Source organism: Triticum urartu, chromosome 2A (genome assembly GCF_056163025.1).
Source record: "Triticum urartu cultivar PI428250 chromosome 2A, HENAU_Tu73, whole genome shotgun sequence".
NCBI lineage: Eukaryota > Viridiplantae > Streptophyta > Magnoliopsida > Poales > Poaceae > Triticum > Triticum urartu.
The window spans coordinates 84310693-84316791 of NC_141874.1; the positions used below are offsets into that span (position 1 = coordinate 84310693).

The following is a 6099-nucleotide window of genomic DNA, read 5'->3' on the forward strand; positions in this document are numbered from 1 at the left end:
GCCTGATTTTGAGGAAACACAATTGTCATGGATGCTACAGATCCTACTTCAGTAGGGACGAGACTTGCCTGCTCCCCTCACGTGTGCCCATCCGTGCTCCCGCATACGTGGCTTGATTTGATTGGAACAAAATAAGGCCCGGCCCCACCCCTTAAAATCAGGGGGAGATGATTAGATTAGAAAGAAAAAAGAAAAAAAGACAGCCGTTGGATGAGGTGGGAGCACGGATGGGAGCACGGAAAGGGAGCAGGCAAGCCGGATCCCTTCAGTAGAGGCTCAGGAGAAAGAGCAAAGGCAAGATCAGAGAAGGCAGCCAAGATGCCAAGTGCTGAAGAAGCTTCAAAAAATTTCTCAAGTCAAAACAAGACCAACTTGGATATCTTATTCAAGCCACTTTGAGGATTGAGAAAGGATTGGCCACCCTGACTCAGAATCAAGAGAGTCTTAAGAGAATCTTTGAGACCAAACTTCATGATTTGGATGTCAAGGTGACAGAGATTCAGACTTCTGTGGGGAAGATCCAAGAAGAGCTTGAGGACAGGAGTGACAACACTACAAAAAAAGACACATCCGTGACATTTTGGGCAGAACGAATTTTTTTTCTGTCATACATATGACACTTCTATGACGATAATTTTGACAAAACCCGGTATCATCATAGATGTGGTGGGCTCCTACTTCTATGACAGAAAATGGGCTTTTCATCCTGGGCGGGCTGGAGACGCAGCTGCATGACATTCTTTGGGCTGTCCATGACGGAAAAAACCGTGGTAGAAGTGATGGGGAGGAAAATTTCGGGGAGTTCCCGGTTACGGTGGGAGGTCGGGGGCCGAGCGATGCGTGTTTCTCTCGTACACGTACTCGCGTGTGTGCAAGGCATTGGCTCTAACTGAACCCGAGCGAGGCGTTGGGCTCTAACTGAACCCGAGCGATTGCACTGCAGGCTACACGTTACTGAACCTGAGCGATTGCACTGCAGGCTACGCGTTACTGAACCCGAGCGATTGCACTGCAGGCTACGCGTTACTGAACCAGAGCGATCGATCGATGGCTGTTAACTGAACCCGATCGAGCGATTCCTTCGCTACTGCTGCTAACTGAAGCCGGTCGATGCTGCCTCTGGGATGAACAGTGAGCGTTGCAGGGGGGTTTGGATGAACAGTGAGCGGTGGCGTTGCCTCTGGATGAACAGGACCCTGTGGTGTGGTGGAGGGCTGGATGAACAGTAGACGATGGAGGGGTGCCCGTGGAGGGGTGGTTGAACAGGACCCCGTGGTGTGGAGGGCTGGATGAACAGTAGATGATGGAGGGGTGCCCGTGGAGGGGTGGTTGAACAGTAGCGGGTGGAGTAGCGCGCAGTGGAGGCTGGATGAACAGGAGCCCGTGGAGGCTGGAGGAGGTCGACGGTAGCCCGTGGAAGCTGAAGGAGGTCGACAGTGGAGATGAACAGTATCCCGTGGAGTCCCGTTTTACGGTACGCCACACCCCTCCCGATGAACAGGACCCCCGTTTCGACCATAGCGCTCCAACACAAGTCCGTTTCGTCCGTTTTGCGGTACGCCACACCCCTCCCAATCAACAAGACCCCCGTTTCGACCGTAGGAGGTCCGTTTCCTCTGTTTTGCGGTACGCCAAACCCCTCCCGATCAACAGGACCCCGTTCCGAACGTAGGAGGTCTGTTTCCTCCGTTCTGCGATACACCAGGCCTCGTTTCCATCGCCTGTTCCGTCCAAGCCCTCCCGATGAACACGACCACGCATTCCGTTCCGACCCAGCCGGTTGGCTCCCACGCGTTCCGTTGCCTCCCGATGAACACGACGCATTCCGTTGCCTCCCCATGAACACGACGCATTCCGTTGCCTCCCCATGAACATGACGACGACGTTGTTTCTCCGTTCTGACCCAGCCATGTACACGAGCCCTGGCCGTACGTATGCGCGAGTAGGCGTTCGAGACCCCGCCCGTATGTACACATACGTGACCGTATTTTCTTTCTTGCACCCTGTCCGTTGTACGTACGTGTACATACTACTGCGCGCCTCTACTACGACGTGTACGCGCCTCTACTACGACACGTGCGCGCCTCTACATCCACCAGTATATATGTACGTACACGTTCGCGACCAGAATGACAACGCTACGTATGCTTCGACCAGGTGGGTCCTGACTGTCAGGCACTTCCTTGCGTGCAAAGATGTAGCTAGTGGGTCCCAGCAGTCAGGGGGGCGAATCGTTTTTTTTTGGACGCACTTCCTTGCATGCGAAGATGTAGCTCGTGGGTCCTAGTAGTCAGGGGGCGAATCATTTTTTTCGTGAAATACGGTGGCCCGTCCGGTGGGTCCCCGCTGTCAGGTGGAGGAATAATTATTTTGCGCGTAATAAGGAGGCACTTCCTTGCGGCTGCCGTGGACCCAGCTGTCAGCCTCTCCACGTACAGTCCACGTCCGATGGAAGTCGTTCCTTGACCACGTTGACCACGTTGCGCCGAGAGCACCAGCGCGGTGGACGACGGAGAGGCCTAGGAAGGGGACAACACGGAGTCGGGGAAGACACGGCAGTGGATGCACACGCAGAGAGGAGTATGAGGGTTCACTGGTTCGGCTGCGCTGCCATCGCCGCAGAATAACAGGGGGTGTGGGTGAGTGGAGGGATGGCCTAGCCAGCGGTGGGAGTAGTAAGGGGCGGTGAGGCCTCCGCGGCAGCATAGCCGGCCATGGGAGGTAGGAGCAGGCGGCACGACCGGCGCTGCTTTGGGCGGCTGGAGCAAGAAGACCAGAGGTTGAAGAAGCACGACGGCCGTTGGATGGACATCGTCCAGTCAATGCAGCTAGAATCGTTTATATTGACTAAGTTGACAAAGCCCTTGGTACGTCAACTTAGTAGGCCCACGGGTGAGCTTCCGAAACGGTGCGCCCCAGATGTCAGGGGGAGGACTCATTTTTTGGGCGGGTGAAGTTAGAATATCCGAGATTGAAGAAGAAGCACGGCATCTGTTGGATGGACATCCAACAGCCACTGCTGCTAGAACCGTGTGTTGACTATAAGTTGACAAAGCCTTGCATACGCGTCAACTCTGTTTTTTAGGGACGCGTTGTGACGCCCCCGATTCAATCGTACACTAATAATGCACGCAAATGTGTACGATCAAGATCAGGGACTCACAGGAAGATATCACAACACAACTTTAAAACATAAATAAGTCATACAAGCATCATAATACAAGCCAGGGGCCTCGAGGGCTCGAATACAAGTGCTCGATCATAGACGAGTCAGCGGAAGCAACAATATCTGAGTACAGACATAAGTTAAACAAGTTTGCCTTAAGAAGGCTAGCACAAATTGGGATACAGATCGAAAGAGGCGCAGGCCTCCTGCCTGGGATCCTCCTAAACTACTCCTGGTCATCGTCAGCGGGCTGCACGAAGTAGTAGGCACCTCCAGAGTAGTAGGAGTCGTCGTCGAAGGTGGCGTCTGGATCCTGGACTCCGTCATCTGGTCGCAGCAATCGGGTAGAGAAAAGGGAAAAAGGGGGAACAAGGCAACCGTGAGTACTCATCCAAAGTACTCGCAAGCAAGGAGCTACACTACATATGCATGGATATATGTGTAAAGGGCCATATCAGTGGACTAAACTGCAGAATGCCAGAATAAGAGGGGGATAGCTAATCCTGTCGAAGACTACGCTTCTGGCAGCCTCCGTCTTGCAGCATGTAGAAGAGAGTAGACTGAAGTCCTCCAAGTAGCATCGCATAGCATAATCCTAACCGATGATCCTCCCCTCGTCGCCCTGTGAGAGAGCGATCACCGGTTGTATCTGGCACTTGGAAGGGTGTGTTTTATTAAGTATCCGGTTCTAGTTGTCATAAGGTCAAGGGTGTGTTTTACTAAGCAGTAGGATAGCAGGTAATGGTAACAACAGTAGTAGCAAGGACAGGCTATGCATCAGGATAGGAATAACGAAAAGCAATAACATGCTACACTACTCTAATGCAAGCAGTATAGAGAAGAGTAGGCGATATCTGGTGATCAAGGGAGGGGGCTTGCCTGGTTGCTCTGGCAAGAGAGAGGGGTCGTCAACACCGTAGTCGTACTGGGTAGCGGCGGCGGCGGTCTCGGTGTCTAGCGAGAGAAGAGGGGGGAGAAACAATAAATATAATGCAAACAAATGCATGACGATGCATGACATGAAAAAGCGTGATGCTAGGGGTGCCCTAACGCGGTAAGAAGTGGTACCGGTGAAGGGGGGAAACATCCGGGAAAGTATTCCCGGTGTTTCGCATTTTCAGACAGATGAACCGGAGGGGGAAAGTTGCGTGTTTGCTATGCTAGGGATGCGTGGCGGATGAACGGGCTGCGTATCCGGGTTCGTCTCGTTGTTCTGAGCAACTTTTATGTACAAAGTTTTTCCATCCGAGCTACGGTTTAATTTATTTTAATTTTCAAAGTTTTTAAATCATTTTTAGAATTATCATAATTAATTTAATTAGAAAATGCCATTATGATGTCAGCATGACATCAGGGTGATGTCACCAGTCAACAGTCAGTTGACTTGGTCAAACTAATGCGTGGGTCCCGCATGTCATTAACTGATTAGCTAATTAGCAATAGTTAATTATGTTAATTAGCTAATTAAACCAGAATTAATTAAGTTAATTAATTAATTAAAATTATTAATATTATTATTATCATTTTATTTAATTTTTCAATTCTTTTAATTCTATTATTTTTTTAACACGTTCTGTGGGCGGGGCCCATATGTCATTGGGCCAGGGGAGGAGATGCGGGTTTAGTGTTAGCGGGCGCCTGGAGCGGGCGCTGGGCACCCGCCCAGGTCGACAGGGAGGGAACGGCGCTGGGCACCGGCAGGCACAGCGACGAGCGACAGCAGCGGCACAGGGGGCCAAGGCTGCACGTCGGCGGGCCGCGGCAAGGCCGCCGCAGGACGGAAACGGCAGCGGGCGGCGCGTGCGCGCGCACACGGCGGGGAGCAGTAGCAGGCAAAGCATCACCGCGGGCGCGGTCGTGGGTGTGTTCAGGGGCGCCGGGGCGCACGCTCTTCGTGAGCGCGGGTGCGGGGAGCGCGTCGGGCGAGCGCATCGCGGCACGGTGATGGCGACGCAGGCTGGGCGCAGTCGTGGTCGCGGTGACCGATCCCACTGGCCGGAGACCGGACGGCGCGTATGGCGGCCTACGGCGGTGAATCGAGGAGGGGGGAGGGGGAGTAGCCACGGGAGCTCACCCCGGAGCTGTTGGCGTGCTCAGACGCGTCGGGGGCGACCGGAGTGTGCAGATCGAGCGGCGACACAGGCGACGTGGTCGGAGGGGATGGATCGAGGGCGACAGCTCCGGAGCGCTCCGGCTTGACCTGGTTCACGTCGACGACGTAGATGAGGTGGGGTGGCACCTGGACTGGAGGGAGGCGGCAGAGGGCGGCGCCTTTCGGGGGAGGTGCCGACGCCGGGGTCGAGCGACTCCGGGCTCGGGCGATCCGACGGGGAAGAGAACAAGGAGGTGCTCCGGCGACGGGGTGGCTCCGGCGAAGCAGAGGCGGGACGACGCGGCGACAGTGTGTGGCGGCGGCGTCAGGGACGATATGGTCGGGGTGGTTTGCCCCGATCTAGAAATCGGGGGGGGTGGGGGGAGCGAGCGAGAGAGAGTGGGGGTCGGGCGTAGTGGGGGAGAGGGGCTAGGGTTTCTGGTGCCCTGGGGGGAGTAGTAGCTGGCGCGGTTGGGCCGGCCTGGCAGCCCAGTAGCCTGTTGGGCCGAGGCCCAGCTAGGGGGGGTCCTTTTACTTTGTTTTGTTTTTGTTTTAATCACGTTTAGTCTTTTTTTTATTTATTTTTCTCTTTACTGTTTTATTTTTAGTCTCATCTTATCTGAGTTTTATAAAAACATAAAAGCTGTACCAAAATTAGTATTACTAATTATACCTCTGTTACCAAAGTTTAAACCCCTAGATAAAATAGTTTAACATTTTAATAATTATAATTTTATTTAAACATTTGTTTTTGCTACCGTTTTAATCATCTAAGAGTATTTAAACATTTTATAAAAGTGTGGTTCCTCCACCGTAATTACTTCTGCATCATTGGGCACAA

General features: G+C 53.2%; 1 long non-coding RNA gene across 1 annotated transcript; it reads right to left on the bottom strand.

The window, feature by feature from the left end:
- Nucleotides 1-3164: 3164 nt before the first annotated feature.
- On the bottom strand, nucleotides 3165-5629 carry LOC147983958 (uncharacterized). The gene is made up of 3 exons (XR_015615772.1): nucleotides 5241-5629; nucleotides 4046-4120; nucleotides 3165-3493 (listed from the first exon to the last, which is right to left on the bottom strand). It is a non-coding gene; the product is annotated as an uncharacterized LOC147983958 (long non-coding RNA).
- Between the last annotated feature and the right edge of the window lie 470 nt (nucleotides 5630-6099).